The 20,891-nt window shown below is 56.2% G+C and overlaps 1 protein-coding gene across 5 annotated transcripts in view; it reads left to right on the top strand.

Moving 5' to 3' along the window:
- The window catches only part of TTC28 (tetratricopeptide repeat domain 28), a 440,803-nt gene that overhangs the window by 396,893 nt on the left and 23,019 nt on the right, over nt 1-20,891 (top strand). The window lies entirely within an intron of this gene.

Here is a 20,891-nt window from a genome sequence, read left to right as displayed (position 1 = left end):
GGCCAGGGGGGAGGACACAATGGGGCCAGGGGGGAGGGCACAATGGGCCAGGGGGAGGACACAATGGGGCCAGGGGGGAGGACACAATGGGGCCAGGGGGGAGGGCACAATGGGGCCAGGGGGTGGACACAATGGGGCCAGGGGGGAGGACACAATGGGGCCAGGGGGGAGGGCACAATGGGGCCAGGGGGGAGGACACAATGGGGCCAGGGGGTGGACACAATGGGGCCGGGGGGAGGACACAATGGGGCCAGGGGGGAGGACACAATGGGGCCAGGGGGGAGGGCACAATGGGGCCAGGGGGGAGGGCACAATGGGGCCAGGGGGGAGGACACAATGGGGCCAGGGGGGAGGACACAATGGGGCCAGGGGGGAGGACACAATGGGGCCAGGGGGGAGGGCACAATGGGGCCAGGGGGGAGGGCACAATGGGGCCAGGGGTGAGGACACAATGGGGCCAGGGGGGAGGACACAATGGGGCCAGGGGGGAGGACACAATGGGGCCAGGGGGGAGGGCACAATGGGGCCAGGGGGGAGGGCACAATGGGGCCAGGGGGGAGGGCACAATGGGGCCAGGGGGGAGGACACAATGGGGCCAGGGGGAGGGCACAATGGGGCCAGGGGGGAGGGGAGGACACAATGGGGCCGGGGGGGAGGGGAGGACACAATGGGGCCAGGGGGGAGGGCACAATGGGGCCAGGGGGGAGGGCACAATGGGGCCAGGGGGGAGGACACAATGGGGCCAGGGGGGAGGACACAATGGGGCCAGGGGGGAGGGGAGGACACAATGGGGCCAGGGGGGAGGACACAATGGGGCCAGGGGGAGGACACAATGGGGCCAGGGGGAGGACACAATGGGGCCAGGGGGGAGGGCACAATGGGGCCAGGGGGGAGGGCACAATGGGGCCAGGGGGAGGACACAATGGGGCCAGGGGGGGAGGACACAATGGGGCCAGGGGGGGAGGACACAATGGGGCCAGGGGGGAGGGCACAATGGGGCCAGGGGGGAGGGCACAATGGGGCCAGGGGGGAGGGCACAATGGGGCCAGGGGGGAGGGCACAATGGGGCCGGGGGGGAGGGGAGGACACAATGGGGCCGGGGGGAGGACACAATGGGGCCAGGGGGAGGACACAATGGGGCCAGGGGGAGGACACAATGGGGCCGGGGGGGAGGGCACAATGGGGCCAGGGGGGAGGGCACAATGGGGCCGGGGGGGAGGGCACAATGGGGCCAGGGGGGAGGGCACAATGGGGCCAGGGGGGAGGACACAATGGGGCCAGGGGGGAGGGGAGGACACAATGGGGCCGGGGGGGAGGACACAATGGGGCCAGGGGGAGGACACAATGGGGCCGGGGGGGAGGACACAATGGGGCCAGGGGGGAGGGCACAATGGGGCCAGGGGGGAGGGCACAATGGGGCCAGGGGGGAGGGCACAATGGGGCCAGGGGGAGGACACAATGGGGCCAGGGGGGGAGGACACAATGGGGCCAGGGGGGGAGGACACAATGGGGCCAGGGGGTGGACACAATGGGGTCAGGGGGAGGGCACAATGGGGCCAGGGGGGAGGACACAATGGGGCCAGGGGGGGAGGACACAATGGGGCCAGGGGGTGGACACAATGGGGTCGGGGGGGAGGGCACAATGGGGCCGGGGGGAAGGCACAATGGGGCCGGGGGGGAGGGCACAATGGGGCCAGGGGGGAGGGCACAATGGGGCCAGGGGGGAGGACACAATGGGGCCAGGGGGGAGGGGAGGACACAATGGGGCCGGGGGGGAGGACACAATGGGGCCAGGGGGAGGACACAATGGGGCCAGGGGGAGGACACAATGGGGCCGGGGGGGAGGGCACAATGGGGCCAGGGGGGAGGGCACAATGGGGCCAGGGGGGAGGGCACAATGGGGCCAGGGGGAGGACACAATGGGGCCAGGGGGGGAGGACACAATGGGGCCAGGGGGGGAGGACACAATGGGGCCAGGGGGTGGACACAATGGGGTCAGGGGGGAGGGCACAATGGGGCCAGGGGGGAGGACACAATGGGGCCAGGGGGGAGGACACAATGGGGCCAGGGGGAGGACACAATGGGGCCAGGGGGGAGGGCACAATGGGGCCAGGGGGGAGGGCACAATGGGGCCAGGGAGAGGACACAATGGGGCCAGGGGGGAGGACACAATGGGGCCAGGGGGAGGACACAATGGGGCCAGGGGGAGGACACAATGGGGCCAGGGGGGAGGACACAATGGGGCCAGGGGGAGGACACAATGGGGCCAGGGGGAGGACACAATGGGGCCAGGGGGGAGGGCACAATGGGGCCAGGGGGGAGGGCACAATGGGGCCAGGGGGTGGACACAATGGGGCCAGGGGGGAGGGCACAATGGGGCCAGGGGGGAGGGCACAACAGCATTCTGAAACTGTCTCTTGGCTGTCACCTCAATCCATTGTGTGAAAAACGCCCTGAACTTCCTAAATCTCAGCACCTCTGGCCCTGTGTCCACCCTTTGCTGGGTGAAATTCCCAGCTCTCACCTCTTATTTTGACTGTACGCAGCCTTACTAACAATCTGTGTGTGAGACCTAATGTCTCCAATTACCTTATACTATCTCAGTTATAAATAAGTTATAATATCTCAAGTTAGCTCTAAGCTGATTTACTTTAAGAAAGCGGCTCTGGCATTACCACTGTTCTTTAAGTAGCTAAGAGAGGCACCTGCCTCGGTTTCCCCAGGATCACTCGCTTAGAGTGGAGCACTATGGTCACACAGCGAAGGGTGTTCCCACAGGAGGCCCTGACCCTGCAGACCCAGAGCTCGCTGTGTCACTCAGGTGGCCTCTGACGATACTTCAGACCACAAGCCCTGGCTCTTTGGCCACTAGAGATGTCTGGTGGGAACAGTTCCGTGGGGTCTTGGAAGACTCCTCTCCCACAGAAGGAGGCCTGCTCCAAACCTCTGCTCCCCTGTCCTCCACTCACCCACCCCAAGTGGCTAAAGTGAGCCCTGAGTGTCTCCAGCAGCTGTGGGAGGGAGGTGCTCCCTCAGGACCGCTGCCTGCACACACGCCTCCCTTAGGCGTGCTTGGCCATCTTTCTGCTGCTCCCAGTGTGCACTGCGGTGCGGTGCGGGTGAGGACCCTCCTGTGGCTACCTCAGAACTGCTTGCTCACTTGCTCACCGGACTTCCTCTTGGAACCTAATGCAGATCAAATGGAGAGCCACTCCCGGCCAGCGCCAGCTGCGGCCTCCGTGCCTGCCTCCCTTGCTTGCAATTTTCTTAAGGAAAAGACTCCTTTTTTTCCCCCCCTCAAAGTTTCTTAGTTACAAGCTTTTGACTCTTTTGTCCTTAAATTGCTCTTCCCTGTACTATTGTCAGCTGATGAGCCACTGGCCTCAACACATCAGCCCTTCTCTCACAGCCGCTCAGGTGCCGGCCTGGCTCCTGGCTCCTGTCTTTTCCCTACTTTTTCCTTTGTTCTTTAGGGTCATGGGAGGCTTTTGTCTTGTTTTTGAGACAGGGTCTCATGTAGCCTATGCTGGCCTTGAACCCCAGCCCCCCACCCCCCATCTGTTGCTGCTGTTCTGGAATTACAGGTGTGCTCCGTCACCCCCAGCCTCTGTTCCCTCCTGGAGTGCTCATGGCTTTTCCTGCTGCTGTGTTATGGCCCTCCTCGGCATGTGTGCTATGGTGTGTGTGCATGTATGTGGGGGCACATGTGTGTAAGTATGCATGCACAGAGGCCTCACAGTTGACATGAGAGTCTTCCTTGGTCATAGTGTGTCTTATTCACTGACACAGCTAATCTGGCCAGCCAGCTTGCTCTGGGATCTCTGCCTGCCAAGTGCTGGAGTTACAGGCATGTGATGTGGCCTCTGGGGATCTGAGTGGTGGCCTTGTACTTGTACAACAAGAGCTTTTCCACTGAGCCCGCATCCCTAGTGGCAGCGGCACGGGAGTGCTGGAGCGCGGCTGGCCTGCTGCTGCTCCATGCTGTATGTACCACGGTTCTTGGTTCCAAGGCTTCCAGCCTGCTCTGTGCTGTGTGATTCCAATGGCCTTGAGTTTGCTTTTAATTCCTTCTCCTACCATCTTGGGATCCCCTGAATTCCACCCTGCCAGACACAGTCTTTTCTAGAAGTCTTCTGCCTGGGATAAAGGCAGGAAGGCTTGCACAGGTGGCTTGCTGACACAGAGGCCTGCAGGGGCCTAACCTGTACCTGCCCCTCTGCCCTGCTCCCAGCCAGGCTCAGCAGAGTACAGAACATGGGTCCAGGAGTGAGGAATGCAGGTGGCAGGCAGCCCTGAGGACATAGCGAGCAAACGGAGATGTGAGGGAGAAAGAAGCAGGCGCTGAGGCTTGGGCTGAGAGCCACGCCTTCTCCTGAGCGCAGGTGCCTCACGGCCCCAGCCAGGCTAGCAGCATCGGGTACTGAGCAGGGCACATCCTCCACAGCTGCTTCATGTTTCTCTGCCCTGCCCTGCCTGCGTCCTGTGTGCACCCACAGAGCCCGAGTCAGCCAGCCAGGGGTGGGACTTGTGGGAGGAGCCACAATGCAAGCTCCACTCTAAGCTGAGCCAGGGATGCCCTTTGGCGCCCGCTACACTTTAGGACTTGTTGAGGTGTCAGAAGCAATGAGCCATCCTTCCTGCTTCTGACAGATGTGCACAGATGCAGTGACAGTCCACAGCTAATAAGCAGTGCGGGGCAGAGCTGATTTGTGGTCCTGTCACTTCATGAAACTGCTGGACAATGAAAGCGAAGTTCCCTCCGCAGCTGGTCTTGTTCCTAATTCGTATGTGTACTCCCTGATAACTAAGAGACCTGTGAGGTCAAGTTACATTTCCCGGCAGCCCTAGGGGCAGAGGCCGTCTGGCTTCTGCTGGGCTCTAGTGTCCTACATGTGCTGTCGGGCCTGGGATCTGAGCTTCGCCAGGCATCTGCTGTCCTCCGCATCCTCACTTCCTGCCTCAGAGGAAGGCCAAGCAACAGTGATGCTTCTGGCCAAACCAGATGCAGCTGATACACCCTGACCACAGGTGCCTGGCGGACGGCACTGTGTGCTAATAAAATACACTCTCCGACCTCGACTGGTGAGGCTGAACCCGTCGCCAGGCTGGAGACCATCTTCTCCGTGGAGATGAGGTGGAGACACAAAGTGAGACACTGGCCCACTTAAAGCCACCGTTTCTTCCCTTGTGATGCCCTGGGCACCAGGTAGAGAACACGGGAGATCCAGGGGAGGATTGCAGAAAACTGTGAGCACGTTTTCTGTGTGGATTTCCATCCTCAGTTTTCGTCTCTCAGACCTGCATCTCTCCTTCCGGCTATCCCCGCTCACAGTGTTGTGCTGGTTACTTGAAGGGTTTGGTTAGTAATGTCTGTCTCTTCTCTGGGAGGCACAAGGAGTGAGCACTGGTTTGGCCCCACTGACTTGGACTGTGTCTCCCGCTGCCCTGAATCAGCACTGTGTTGTCATGATGCTTAAAGCTGAGGCTAGGGAACGCTTTGAGCTGCTTGAGCAGGCATGGCTACAGATGAGAAAACCTATCATTTCCTGAGGAGGCTGGCTGCAGATGGAGCAAACTGACCGCCGTGGGGCTCAGAGCATGGTGTCTCAGCCCAGCATGGCTGCTGTGCACTGTTTTGTTGTTGTTGTTGTTGCTTTTTTGTTTTTGTTTTGTATTCTTCTTCCTGCTTGCTTCTTTTTACTTTGGCTCAGTCTTGAGTTTAGAAAACCCTAGAGATAAAAAGCAGGTTTACAGTAAGTGGGGGCATTGGACCACAGTGGCAGTGCCGCTCAGCATTGATCTCCCTGGGCCCCAGAGGGCAGCGGCAGTGACCTGCCACTCAGAAACTGCGGGCTGGCTGGTGCCTGCTGCAGCCAGCTGATGTTTGTGTGTCACTTCTTCCTCCCCATTGAGACCTCTCTATTTTTTGCTGGCTAAAGAAGAGAGAAACGGCTCCTTTGAGGCCCTCTCTGTAGACCCAGGCACCTGAACCTGCCTCGTGTGGCTGCGCCCTGAGGTGCTGCACTTTCACCAGAGCTTCCAGCTGAGGCTCGGCTTGCCGAAAGCCCCCAGCTACTTGAACCGTGGACCTAGAATTTAAATGCGGCCTTTAGAAAAGGCTCTCAAAGTCAAGTGCTGGCAGGCCATCGAGGGCCGGGGAGCCGCATGCTCACATGTCATTGAAGGTAGGAAGGACAGAGTCGTCACTGTCCCCCTAAGGCTGCTCCGTCACCGTCTCCCTAGAGCTGCTTTCCTTTTGGAAACCGGCAGACTTTTATTTCCCTCCGCCTGCAACTTTCGTTTGGTCCTACTAGGTGTTCATTAGTCTCACTGATCTTAGGGGAAGGAAGGAAAAAAAGTGTGCATAATGGGGAAACGGGGAGAAACCCGCTACTAAGCGGTCTGCCTCGATGAAATACCTTTTGACAGAGAATCGAGGAAAAGAGGGCAGCTTCTCACTGAGAAATGAAAGTCCTTTAGCGTGAAGAATTATTTTCAAAAAAACAAACATGTCACCCTAGATATTTCTTGAAAGGCTCCAGCATTCCCTCAGTGTCACCTACTCCCACTCCAGGAACCCTCACCTCACACCAGCTCCCTGGGCTCCCATGCATAATTGCCTTGGCAGTTTTTGCTCAGCCTTGAAACAGGCTCGGCTCCATGGTGTATTTGAAAGACAGAAGCAATTTTAAAGCAGTGGAGACTTCAAGCCCCTGCGGGCTGGAGGAGGAGAGCAAAGCGTGGGGCCGAGCAGGGCAGAGTCCCTGGGATGGGGCCAGACAGGCTGGTTTTAATCACTACAGCCTCCAAGACTGAGGTCACCCGAGGTGAGAGCAGGCCCCAGCCCAAGTGTGGGGACACTGACTGCAGGGAAGTGCTCCTGTTAGGACACTCTGCCGATGCTCTGCCGAGTCATGGTGTGAGTTTTCCTGAACTTGAAACCTTTCCAGTGTTGTCTGGGGCTGATAGCAGTTTTATAGAGATGGGATTGGAGCCTCCAGGATGCTCTGGACCACTGATCTCACTCAGCTTCCACAGGGAGAGCAAACCTAAGGCCACTTGTGGTTCCAGTAAGAAATCTGTGTCCTATCAGTGTTGGAACACCTGGTCCCCAAACTGGTGGGAACTTTCAAGAGGCGGAGCCTCACTGGAGGAAGTGGGTAACTGGGGGCGGGCCTTGGGGTGTGGTGGCCTGGCCCATTTCCTGGCCACTCTGTGTTTCCTGATTGCAGATGCAGTGTGACCGGTAGCCTCTTGCTCCTGTCACCATAGGTGCCACCATGATGGGCTGTGCCAGAATAAATTCTCCCTCTCTTAATTAACCTGCTTTCGTCAGACATTTGGTCCCAGAAAGACAAAGGTTAGCATCACAGCAGGCAGCAGAGATGAGATGAACGAATGCGGGGGGGGGGGGGGGGGGTGTAGAGCAGGCACAGGGCAGTCACGAAAGCCTTCACACCTGTGACTGGCCGCAGGAGGAGGTGTTTGTGGCTCCCCGTCTAAAGAGACCCTGCGCTCCCAGCCAACCAGAGAGCTCAGGCTCGCCTTGCGCTCTTCCTGCTGAGCCTCTTCAATGTGCTGTTTCACGTGGCATGCTATTTGAAAAGACATGCTGTATGATTCACTCACAAGTGGGACATAAAGAAGCCGAACCCACACACGCGGAGAGCGGGACGGTGGCTGCAGAGCTCGGCAGGAGGGCTGGCCATGGACACAGGCAGGCATGGAGCTCTGGAGAGGGCTGGCCATGGACACGGGCAGGCATGGAGCTCTGGGATGTGGCATGAGGACTGTTCCTAGTGACACCGTGCTCTACGCTGACATCGCTGAGGCGGTGAGGCCTAAGTGCCCCTGTGTGCCCACACCTTCCACCTGCCATGGACAGGTTACCACTTGTTATCAATCGTGCGTCATTTCACGGTCCCCACGCAGGTTAACCTATCCCCACACACCTTGGATAACAGTTTCTGTCATTTCTTCCATGATAAGGCTGAAGTAAATGGAAATATTTCCATATTTTAAATTCTGGCAGACAGCTAAAATTCATGCTGAAGGACTGACTGGCAGCATGGCTCAGCTGGTAAATGTGCTTAGTTCAGTGTGGACAGAGAACCCACTCTCACAGTAGTGTTCACATACACACTCACACACACACATACACATACACACATGCACACACACACATACACACACATACACTCACACACACACATACACACACACACACATGCACACACACACACATACACACACATACACATACATACACACATACACACACACACACACACATACACACACTCACACTCACACACACACATGTAAACAGGGCTGGAGAGATGGCTCAGCTGTTAAGAGCACCTGTCTTGCAGAGGACTCGGGTTCCCTTCCCCCGAGCTCACGTGGTGGTTCATAACCACACACACCTCCATTCCAGGGACTGCAGTGCCCGCCTGGCCTCCATGTGCACCAGGCTCAGATGTGCTGCACATATGTGCAGACAGAACGCTCAAACACACAAAATAAACAAATCTAATGAGTAAATGTAAACTGAAGAGGGTCATGTTGAGTGTTCCTGCATTTAAGCAAGAGAGAGCATGCGCACCGCAGGGCCGGCTGCTAGAGAAAAGCAGACACTAGCATTGCAGTGTGATGCCGTGCATGCTGTACGGCTAGTGCATGTGCAGAACATGCAGCTGTGAGGGACAGCACTCGGGAGGCTGAGGGTCAGCTGTGAGGGACGGCACGCAGGAGGCTGAGAGTCAGCCGTGAGGGACGGCACGCAGGAAGCTGAGGGTCTGCCATGAGGGACAGCACGCGGGAGGCTGAGGGTCGGGCGTGAGGGACAGCACGCGGGAGGCTGAGGGTCAGCCGTGAGGGACGGCACGCGGGAGGCTGAGGGTCAGCTGTGAGGGACAGCACGCGGGAGGCTGAGGGTCAGCTGTGAGGGACAGCACGCGGGAGGCTGAGGGTCGGGCGTGAGGGACGGCACGCGGGAGGCTGAGGGTCAGCTGTGAGGGACGGCACGCGGGAGGCTGAGGGTCAGCTGTGAGGGACAGCACGCAGGAGGCTGAGGGTCAGCTGTGAGGGACAGCACGCAGGAGGCTGAGGGTCAGCTGTGAGGGACAGCACGCAGGAGGCTGAGGGTCAGCTGTGAGGGACAGCACGCAGGAGGCTGAGGGTCGGGCGTGAGGGACAGCACTCGGGAGGCTGAGGGTCGGCCGTGAGGGACGGCACGCAGGAGGCTGAGGGTCAGCTGTGAGGGACGGCACGCGGGAGGCTGAGGGTCGGGCGTGAGGGACGGCACGCGGGAGGCTGAGGGTCAGGTGTGCCCTTCCCTGGCCAGCACCTGGCCTGGAGCTGAGTTTCTGGAATGCAGTTAGCTCTCCTTCCCAGGTTTCTTTTAGACTCAAAATGGAATAAATGTTATCTCGATGTTACCAGAACCAAGAACCTGGCCTCCCCTGGCTGAAGGGCCGTGGGGCCATTGTGCTTGAGCATGTCACATGAGGATGCCGAGGGGGATCACTGACTGTAGAAAATACGTTTTCCTAAATTACGGGGCCCTAGATGGTGTTTTCTTAAAAGAAAAAAAATCCTAGTAAGTCTGCCTGACCCTTGGTGGCCTGGCCATTCCTAAGGATAATGTGCTGCCGGAGTGGTCTGGGAAGAGCATCAGCTCATCAGTGACCCCGAGCTGCTCCCTTGCTGCTGGGGAAGAAGGCCTAGAGTTTTCTCTAGAAGAATCTTGTCTCTGCAGGAAGTTTAATCACCATACACATGGCACTTGGGTCAGAACACGTGTGAGTTGTAACTGCTGGAGGAAATGCTCTAGTGTGACTGGCCTGCCCTGCTGAGCTGGGAGGCTCCACAGCTGCTGTCCATGAGGGCTGGCTCCTGGGCGCCTCAGAGAAAGCCGCACTTTCCTATGTGGCTAGGAGCTGCCCTGCTGAGCCCAGAGTCATAGATGCAGGAAAAGTCTTAGCTAAGGATATTTGAACTAGACTAAGCTCTAAGCTGCTTCCCAGGAGAGTACTCAACACTGGAGCCCAGGAGAGTACTCACACTGGAGCCCAGGAGAGCGCTCACACTGGAGCCCAGGAGAGCGCTCACACTGGAGCCCAGGAGAGCGCTCACACTGGAGCCCAGGAGAGCGCTCACACTGGAGCCCAGGAGAGCGCTCACTCTGGAGCCCAGGAGAGCGCTCACACTGGAGCCCAGGAGAGCGCTCACTCTGGAGCCCAGGAGAGCGCTCACACTGGAGCCCAGGAGAGCGCTCACACTGGAGCACAGGAGAGCGCTCACACTACAGCCCACGAGAGCACTCACACTGGAGCACAGGAGAGCGCTCACACTACAGCCCAGGAGAGCGCTCACACTGGAGCCCAGGAGAGTGCTCACACTACAGCCCAGGAGAGCGCTCACACTGGAGCCCAGGAGAGCGCTCACACTGGAGCACAGGAGAGCACTCACACTGGAGCACAGGAGAGCGCTCACACTGCAGCCCAGGAGAGTGCTCATACTGGAGCACAGGAGAGCACTCACACTACCGCCCATGCCAATCGTGGCTAATCGCTTGGAATCTCACACATGAGAGGCTAAGAACAGGAAGACCAGGAGTTCCAGGCCTGCCTGGGCTACACAGGGAGCTCTGGCCTCTGAGGAACAAATGGCTGACTGCAGTGCATAACGAGTGACTGACACGGGAGCCTAGTGAACACCAAGAAGCAGGTCGCACTCACACCGCCGTGTGACTTTGGCACAGACATCCCACAGTAACTAGGAAAAGACAGTGTCTCCAACACAGAGTGATGCACTGATGCACAAGAAACAGCAGTTAAGCTGCCCACCATTACAAGGAGCACGCTGAGTGCCTTCCTGGCCTGGGGCAGGGTTAGGGTTAAGAAAACAAGTCACAACATGAGCAAAAGTTCACAAGTTCACACTGCCACTTGTTAGAAGGTATAGAGGCAACCAGTGTGCAAGCTGCACCTCACGTGGCTGACGAGGGATGCAGAATATTCAAAGAGCCTAACAACCCAATAAAATACAAATAGTCCAGTTAGGAAAAGTGGCAACGGTAAACAGAGTTTAAAAAGGTGTGCCACGAGAGACACATCAAAAATAGATCCTGTCATTAGTCATTTAGGAAGTGTGACTCCAACCGTAAGGAATCACTAGGAGGGACAGACAGCAAGCGCTGACATCACAGTGCTGGGAGGGGTTTGAAGGAGAAAATGTACTGTGGACTGTTGGGTCCCGTTGGTGACTGTGCCCTTGTGTCACTCTGGGAAGGCTCCAGCCATTTCAGTGATGCCAGTATCCTCATTGTGGGCATGTCATTGCACTCTGACCCTCACTGTGGGCGTGTGATCCACCATGAGGCGTTGGCCCAGGAGAAAGGAGAGCATCTAAGGACAGAGACTTCTATACGGACAACAGTCTCTGTGCTGTGGCCAAAGGTACAGGCTAAATGTGAACATCACAGGTCAAGTCTGAATGAGGAGAGCGAGCCCCATGTGGAGGAGGAGAGCGAGCCCCATGTGGAGGAGGAGAGCGAGCCCCATGTGGAGGAGGAGAGCGAGCCCCATGTGGAGGAGGAGAGCGAGCCCCATGTGGAGGAGGAGAGCGAGCCCCATGTGGAGGAGGAGAGCGAGCCCCATGTGGAGGAGGAGAGCGAGCCCCATGTGGAGGAGGAGAGCGAGCCCCATGTGGAGGAGGAGAGCGAGCCCCATGTGGAGGAGGAGAGCGAGCCCCATGTGGAGGAGGAGAGCGAGCCCCATGTGGAGGAGGAGAGCGAGCCCCATGGGAGGCCAGTTGCTATGTGACTATGATCTTGTGCCTTCCAGAGCAGCTCCAGCCAGCACTGTAGGAAAAAAGCAGGACAGAGGCTACCTCCCTCCCACATGGAGGCCAAAACCAATTAGGGGGAGATCGCAAAGGAACTTCCAATTTCTTTACAGGGTTTTTAGCACAATGTCCCTGTCTGGCTCGATATATGTTCAGGCTTATTTATGAAGTTCATTTTGTGTATTAACCTGAAGTGCACATACAAGTATTGTTCTCCGGCTAGTGATATGCCTTGTGACGCATTTGAAAGAACATTAGCTGTAGCTCACTGTGTGCCATTTAAACTGCACCCAGATAGGAGATTAAGCAGATGATGACCGAGAGCAAAGAGCGCTGAGTGGACAGGCGGTAGACATTAGGGATGCCTGGGTCAGCCATAGCCAGCATGTTCACTGGAAGGCCCTTCAAGCTTTGCTGTAGGACACAGTGAGGACAGATGGTCCGACAAATGCAGAGAACCCACGCCTGCACTCGCCTCAGAGAAATGTAAGTGGGATTTCCACAGAGATGCCTGCACACCTATGCCCACCGCGGCCCTGTTCACAACAGCCAAGATGCCCCACAGCCCAGCTGTCCACCAGCAGACCGGTGGGTAACGGATAGTGTATGTATACAGTGCTTTACTAAGCCTTAAATAAGAACGAAATTACATAATTTTAAGTAAAATGGATGGAACTGGAGATCATCACGTTAAGTTAAATGAGCCAGACTTAGAAGGCAAATGCTGTTTGCTCTTACATGCAGCCTAGACTTTACATATAACATGAAAATAGAAGAAAGACTGGGCAGAGGGGAAAACAAAGTTAGAGCCAACTGTCTAGAGTCCCGTGATACAAGGGACCCTCACCTGGAGACTGGCCTTGGCCCTGTCTGTGAGGTGTCATGACTGGCCCACTGTGGGCAGCACCATCCCTACGCCATATGTGAAAGGTAACTTACCACGAGCCAGCGAGAAGCTTCCTCTGCGGTTTCTGCTTTGAGCTCCTGCCTTGACTTCCCTCAGTGATGGATTGTGAAGTGTAAGCCATACAAACCTTATTCCCAATTTGTTTTCATACTTGGCATTTATCCCAGTAACAAAAAACACAACTAGAACAGCACTTGTGAGGCTAAGATGGGACTTAAGTTCAAGTCCAGCCTGGTCTATAGAGGGAGACATGAATTACGTCTGCAAAGGCAACAGAGGCCATTTGGGTTGTACAATGAGTGTATATAGTTGTGCGTGTGTATCGTGTACGAGGAAACAATAAAAGTGAAAGATTGGTGTAAGGTGGTGTGGCACATATGCACATTTCAGGGGAGAGCGTCAAGCAAGTGCTATGTAGTGCACCCTGGGACTAGCTGCGGGGGGTAGGAGTTATGTCCATAAGACCTGCTGAGACAGACCCATGCCAAGTGGATAGGCTGGCAGCTGTGCCTCCCCCGGACTTCTGATGGCACCAGGTGAGAGGGCAGCAGAACTGTGGAAGAAGCACGAAACCGGAAGTCACATCTTAGGACCACGGTTTCCAGCTGTACTGCTTGGAGCAAGTTGGCCGTCCATGCCTCTTTCTCATTGGCCAGTGAGGACGGACCATCATGTTCATCTCCTGTGAGGTCAGGAATCGTAAGCCTGGGTTACGGCCCTCCCAGCAGCCCTCACCTACAGCGTGGACTCAGCAGAGGCCGACCTCCCTGCCTTCCCACTCACCACAGCCTCTGGATCCTGCAAGGCTTACCTTCTCCCCAGCACCTGCCTCTCCTGCTGTCCACAACGGGAGGCACTTGTCCACTTGTCCTTCCCTCAGAGGTGCCCTCGCTCTTAGCTATGCCCATCTCGCCTCTTCTAACTACCCCACTAAGAGTCCCTGTCCTGTTGCCACCATCTCTAGACCTTGGATCCGGGAGCAGAGGCTGCGACTGTTTTATGTCTGCAGGGAAGGGCTTGGTGTGTGTCTGCCGAGTGGGCACTGTCGGAGCGTCCTGCCTTTTCATTCAGTGAGTCTGCGAAGTGTGTGTGTGTGAAGCGTCGCTCTGCCGCCCACTTTGCTCTGCTTAGCAGTCTGCTCATGCCCACAAACAGGCGCGAGCCGGAGTCTGGCCACGTTCTGCCATAAGATGTGGCCACAGGAGCACAGGAGAGGGAACTCTCAGCATCATGAGCTCTCTTTGAGCTATTTTTTACACCATGGATTCCATGTGAGAGCTGGACAGGATCTGAGAACTCGTGTAATTAAACCCCGAAGTGCTGGCCATTCAGTAGGAGCCTGAATGTTCAAAGCTGCTCGGGATTAGTCAGGGGCCTCCCGCCTCCCTCCACGGAGGAGGTGCCCAGAGGGAAGAGATGTGGGTTGTCTAAGGAGAGGCCAGAAAGACCCGGTGGCGTGGAGGGACATAACATCAGGGCTATCACATTGTGTCAAGGGACAAAACGGCAGGATGGATGCCACCCCGGTCCCCACTCCCCCCTTTGTCAAGGCCCGCCTTACCCTGACGCGGTCCTCACCCTCTGTTCTTTCATCTGGGCTATGACTCAAATGCTGACTCTAAAATCGAATCCAAATGCTTGGCGCTCTCCCCTGGAGCTCAGAAACGCTGGCTTTGCGGTGTTTGTGTGTGTGTCTGTGTGTGTGTGTGTGTGTGTGTGTGTGTGTGTGTGTGTGTGTGTGTGTGTGTGTTACATAGCAGCCAGCTGAGGTGGCCTCAGACCCAGGAGGACCCTCTGGCACAGTCTCGGCCTGATGTCTGCATGTCTTCAAGCCAATCCAGGCTCCCTGGGAGGCCTCATCCCAGGGAGTTTATCTCTATCAGCTCGGATCTTTAGTTCACTGGGTGTCGGAGCTGTTCTCAGAACAGCCTTCGACCACTGCGGAGTGTGTTCACACACAGGAGAAGAAGCCCTCAGTGAGCTCCTCACAGCCTGAAAGCAAGTGCATCCTGCAGCAGGCTAGACCCTCTGCTCCGATGAGCACCAATGCAGCTCCCCAAGGCAAACTCGTCTCTCTAGGGCGCCTCGCTGGTTTCTCTCCTCAGCGTTGGACCTGTCCTTTCTTCTCTCTAGTCATTAAAAGGGAAAAGATGAGGCAGGGCTCCAGGAGACTGAGGCAGGAGGATCAGGAGTCCAATGCTAGCCTGAGTTACACAGAACCCATCTGGCAGGGTGGGGAGAACAAACAGAAAAGAGGGTGAAGACAGACAAGAGCTCACCAGCCACTGCTCTGCACCCCCAGGCCTAGGAAGGGCCGACCCCGGGGTGAGCAGGGGTGGGGGGTGGGGAGTGGGGATGGTGGGGAGATGGGGGATGGGGGTGGGGGATGGGGGTGGTGAGGTGGGAGATGGTGGTGGGTGAGGGTGGGAGGTGGGGGTGGGAGATGGGGTGGTGGGTGAGGGGTGGATTGCACAGGTGGCGGTGGCAATTGTTCACCTAGCATTGCTTTGCAAGGCATAAAGCTAAAGTAACTGCAGGGATCCCAGCTGTTACTGCTCCTGCTCTTTGCATTGCTTTTCCACCATTCTGACCCCCAGTGGAATGACAGGGACGTCTTGATTTTCCTCAGGATGCCGTGTCCCCAGTCTTCCCCCCCCCCATGGACACCACCTGCTTCTTTGGCTTCTTAGCAGCCACTATCCAATTACGCTTCTTTTAAGCACAAAAACCAATTACAGAGCCCTGACAGAATAATCCGGATCCACAGGGATTCACGCAGATAAAGCAACAAGAGAAGCCAGGCCACCCTGCTCCCGGTAGGGACAGCACACGTGGCTTCAGCCTCCTAGGGCTCAGCAGCGTCCACTTTTCAAACCCCACAAAGCAGGAGCTGGCTCTGTGGGCGCCGCAGACAGCCTCTTGAGCAGTTCCTCTGCCTCTCCACTGTAAACCCAGAAACAAATATTTAGCTGGCTGCAGAGAGCCGTCCACATGAGTGCTGTCCCCCTGGGGGTCTTCCGCACACAGCGCCTGGCTGGGCCATCCACGTGACACAGGACATATAATATATTTATGTCTCATGTAACCATAGAAACCTGTTGTGTCGGGGGAGATGTTGCAGTTCCCTGCTCTCCAGAAAGATGAATAAAGCCACAGGGCAGCCGCCACTGCTGCGGGCTGCATCTCCTGGTGGCCACATGTGCAGACACTGACAAAGTACCCGACAGACATAGGAAGGAAGAGCAACTCTAGGTGTTATTTTAGGCTGTCAAAGCCAAAGCATCATCTTCTTGTATTGCCGCACAATCTGCACTCCGTTAGTTACCCTGTGTGGAGTCAATAGCATTTTGCTGTACAATTTTTCAATTGTTGGCTTCGACAGTGTTGCAAAAAACACGGTGTGGCCTCTGAGAAGGGTGGGGACCATGCCAGCCAGCCTAACCCAGGCGCTCCCACGCACTGCATTAACGGGAAGATCTGCCTTCCTGCTCGCTGTGAGGAAAGGCAGTGATTGAGGGCCGGGTGCCCAGCCCACAGAAGCAATGGCGCTGGCTGCTGGCACTGCACCGTTTATTCTCCATTTTCCTCTCTTGGACTCCATGAAAGAACTCTGTGTGTGTTTTGATGCCTGCGAAAGGTTGCTTTGTTTAACACATCTATGGTACCTCAGTGCTTATCAAAGGCTTTAAAAATATTTATTAATTATAAAGCCCTCAAGGGAGCTGAGGAATAGAAATCCCATCTCTTTTCCAATTAATTCTGCACCTTTCCATTCAGCAAAGATGTATGTTTTGTGGCTCTTAATAGACCGAGGAACCCTTGGCTCTTCTGTCTGTGCAGTGGGTTGTCGTTGTCATCGTCGGTGGTGGCGTGTGTGTGTGTGTGTGTGTGTGTGTGTGTGTGTGTGTGTGTGTGTGTGTGTGTATTGTTTAAAGGAATTATCCATGGAAGCTTCCAGCACACCTGATAGATGACTTGGGCGACATCTACTGGCTGGCTGTAGAATTAGGCGTGTCCACCAAGCCAAAAGCCATGCCCTCGCCCCAGGCCCTAAGTAAATCCTAAATCCACAGGGCCCTATGGACTGTGGGTGGTAGGTGTAATCATGGCTGTGAAGGCAAGGCATTTACACTTATTGTTATTATTTTCTTTATTATTGTTATTTAAATGGCAGTATTAGAAAGCAGGGGATGTTTCCCACCAGCTAATAACCATTTAAGTTGCACTTGGGGGCTTTCATGACTTGACAACAGCTTCTCAAAATCTTGGGCTGTTAAACCCCCTACTGGGTTAATGTGGCAGAAAAAGGCACGAAGGCCACCAGCCAGCAGCCTGTGTACAGCTGCCTCTCCCGGCATCTAGAGGAGGGACGGGGAGCAGGTCCTGTCAGAAAATCCAATTAGAGGGAGAGAGGGGAGCAGCCTCCCACATCCCAGGCTGACTCTCTGAATTGTCCTGAGTGTTGCAGCCTTCAGGAAGCAGGCAGCACAGACAGGAAACTGCCCCTACCCAAAGCTCAGTAGAGACAGAAGGTCTCCATTCCTGGATGCAAGGGTGTGGCAGCTTTTCCTGATCCCTCCCAAGGAGGAGTACAGGCCCCGCTGTCCCCAGACCCGTTCCCCAGGGTGGGCATCCTACTATGCCAAGGAAGACGCAGTGACTGGCCCGTGGCTCTGGAGGTTGCCATAGCTTCTCTGGAGACTGTATCTTCTATACAAACGATCTCTTGCTGCAGTTGCCCAGAACTGGGGCACCTCTGCTAAGTGGTCCCATTTTCGGATCGAGAAGACTTGGTCTGGTGGCATTACTTTGTACAGGAATTTGAAAGGGGGCTGTTTGCTAGATTTAGAGGATACATGCCACTCGGTTCTGTTGCAGCTATCCAGTGCGTTAGGGTCAGTGCTTGCCTGAGATACACAGAGCAGCTCTGAGGGCCCCACCTAGTGTGCTGGGGGGCTGAGCTGGGGGGCTCCTGTTATAAGTAAGTGTGAGCCTCACTGTGACCTCCTCCTCCCTAGTTTGTCAGAGTCATTCAGCATTTTACTGTAACTTTCATCAGTGCAATTGTGGGGGATAAAAGGCTTTGAGCAGACTTCAGAAGGCTCCGCCTCCTCTGTGCCACATCTCCACACCACACCCATGCACGAAGCTCCTAGGTAGCACCCAGGAGCATCCTGGCACACTGCGCCTTCCAACGCCTTCTTGACTCTTAGCGAGCAAGGGCACTGGGCCTCGTGGGGACTTGGAAGACCACTCCAGCTATGGTGGCTCTTCTGTGCTTTGCAGGAGAACAGAATCCACCAAAGACGAACCTATGAGTAGTGTACAGTAAGGGATCTGGTACTGCTGAGAGCTGAGGAGACAGGGCAGCTCCTTGGTGAGCTTGGAGCTCCTAGTCTGAGTGACCCCAGGCCAGCATCTGTACCTCTGAGGGTGGCAGTGGAAGGCCCAGGTCTAGAAGCTGACCAACCCTTGGCTGTTCTGCCGCTACTTGTAGCGGAGCGGGCTTCACCACAGGAAAGTGGAGGAGATTAAGCGACTGCACTGTTTTCCTCTGACTATCAGCATTTTCACCAAGGGATACATGTACTGCTGGATAGATAAAAACTCGAGGAAGGAGCCGTAGTGACAACACAGGAACAACTGTCATGTGCACAGTGGACCTTCTGTGGCAGACTCTCGCATACGCCCCTGCATGGCTCGAAATAATCCCCGAGTGGAGCGGCAGGTGTGCACAGGAGTCCACGGGCACCTGATCCCCGCACAGCCCTCGCAGGAACAACCAGAGTGGGAAAGAAACATGTCCCTCCAGGGCACATTCCACCTGCCGGGCAGCGACACCGTCTGTCTGTCCCCTTCAAGGAAGACTGAGGGGCTGCTGGCCTGAGGTCAAAGGAAGGTATCCGGAGGGTGGGGTTCCCCCATGTCCCTGGTTTCAGGGCTTCTTATTCTTGGGGGTTGCACTGCGTAGCTCAGGGGGGACGCCATTGCCAACATGCTTCCTGCAAAGACTTCAACCTGAGACCAAGCCATGAGGCTTCAGCTCAATAACAGCCTTCTGGCTGTGGGGCTGACAGGAAGCAGGGCTGTCTGTCTGATCACTGTGTTTACTGAGAGCAGAGGAGCCAGGACAGCGCTGTGAGCTCCTCCTACAGACTCGCAAAGCTCCAGGGTTCGAGTGATTTTCTTTAAGAAGCATTTTGGAAGATAACTTATTCTTTTATCAGTTTGACAGTCAAAGCACAAGTCTCTCTCTCTCTCTCTCTCTCTCTCTCTCTCTCTCGTGTGTGTGTGTGTGTGTGTGTGTGTGTGTGTGTGTGTGTCTATGTGAGAGAGAGAGAGAGAGAGAGAGAGAGAGAGAATGTGGTACCTATGGATGGATGGTGTGTATATGCACATGTGTGAGGGGGAGGGGAGGAGGGAGGGGAGGAGGGAGGGGAGGAGGGAGGGCACCAGAATACGAATGAGAGCACATAGTCTCCTGGCAGGTAAATGGAATCATTTACTTTCAGATAACCAGGTTTCTGGTGTCATCTGCAGGTGACACTAAAGTAACTGGGAGTTGGCCTTTTGAAGATACAGAGAGCAGCCATTTCTAGAATGACATGAAGCAGACAGCTCTGCCGTGAGGTCTGGGGAGGGGGAGTGCATTAGTCACTGTGTGGCTGTAAGATCTGGGGCGTGGTGTTTGCTGAGGAGAGCAGCCTGCGCCTGTGTGCACTCATGCACCGTCTCAGGGGTGTCGCAGCTGCTGGGTGTGGCATTGCCAGTTGGGTGCACCAAGGCCACACAGATCTCTGGGGACACTCCCCCTCCCCACCAGGCCTCCCTAAAGTTTAAACAGAAGAGGAAGTTTCTGGTAAGGTTAAGGGTCAGGACTCAATGAACTGCAGCTCAGCCTTGCAGTGTAAGAGGAAAGCGGGGGACTCCTGGGTTATGCGGCCAGGCCATCCATCGCTGCTCAACCATTTCCTTTTGGCAACTGCAGCTCACAGCTCCAGAGCAGGAGATGGCTACCTTCTGTGGCTCTGTGTTTAGTCTGGCGCCAGCCTCAGGGAGCCAAAGCCAGATTTCCCTGAATGTAGGTGCTAAAAGGAAGCTGTTTGTGATGAGGCGTCATGGCACCCACCCTGCGCTCCTCTCCAGCCTGACATTCTGCTGAGACAGCTCGTGCTGTGGCATGTCCCTACCAAAGTCCCCATCTTAAAGGTCTACTAAGGCTAACTGAGAGAGCAGAGGGGCTGGACTGCTGCCCAGGAGGGCACCCTGATGCCCAGCCTCTTCAGTTTCTCGCGCTCTTCTGGTGGCTCTGTTAGGGCTGGAACAGGTGCGGGCAGGACAGGTGGGCGCCCTGGAGAGGCTGTTGTCACCCCTACATTATTCTCTCACCCTTTTCTAGCTCCCACAGGATGCCAGCTCGTGCTATGACCTTTGCCCTCTGTTCTCCATAGCTTGGTGATCTAAGTGTCAACCTTTGCTAACCCCACGGACAGTGGCTCAGGAGAAAGGGGGTTCGGGGGGCAGGCTAGAGCAACAATAGAGTCCTCCCCATCCCCTGGGAGCCCAGGAATAGAGAGGGCTAGAGTTAGAAATTCAAGCTAGAATCCTCAGGCGTAGAGAGCCACAAAGGAAAAAGAGAAAATGTGGCGATCAAGGCCATCAGAGGGGGCCAGAGCTTGGAAGACAGAAATCGAGCATTACAGGGGAAAGCGAGGCAGCCTCGGTGTCCAGGGGCATGGCTGAACAGGGCTCCTCCCTGCCAGCTCCCGGCCTCACCCATCCTGACCTCGCTAACTTCCCTACTGAGCTACAACCAGTTCTGCATGAAACACCAGCTCTTCTTGGTGGTCATCAGAGGAGCGGACAGGCCCAGGCCCTGTTGAAGGCGCCTCAGTCACCTGCGCCCGCCCTCCCACTGCCACCCTAGCTGCTCCTGCAGAGTGTCACTGTAGAGCGCAGTGGGAGAGTGTGCCACTGTGTTCCAGTTACATTCATGTGCGGAGGTGTCCGTGGCCATCAGCACCGTCTCGGAGCCTCTGCAGGGAAGAGGCTGTCTGCGGTCGCTCAGCCCAGCCCCAGCTAAGGGTCTGGTACACACTAGTTGCACAGTGGGAGAAAACTTTTTACTGAGGGT

Source organism: Acomys minous (genome assembly GCF_964271855.1).
Source record: "Acomys minous genome assembly, chromosome: 16".
Classification (NCBI taxonomy): Eukaryota; Metazoa; Chordata; class Mammalia; order Rodentia; family Muridae; genus Acomys; species Acomys minous.
The sequence above is the reverse complement of the archived record's forward strand: the minus strand, read 5'-3'. Positions and strand labels throughout refer to the sequence as shown.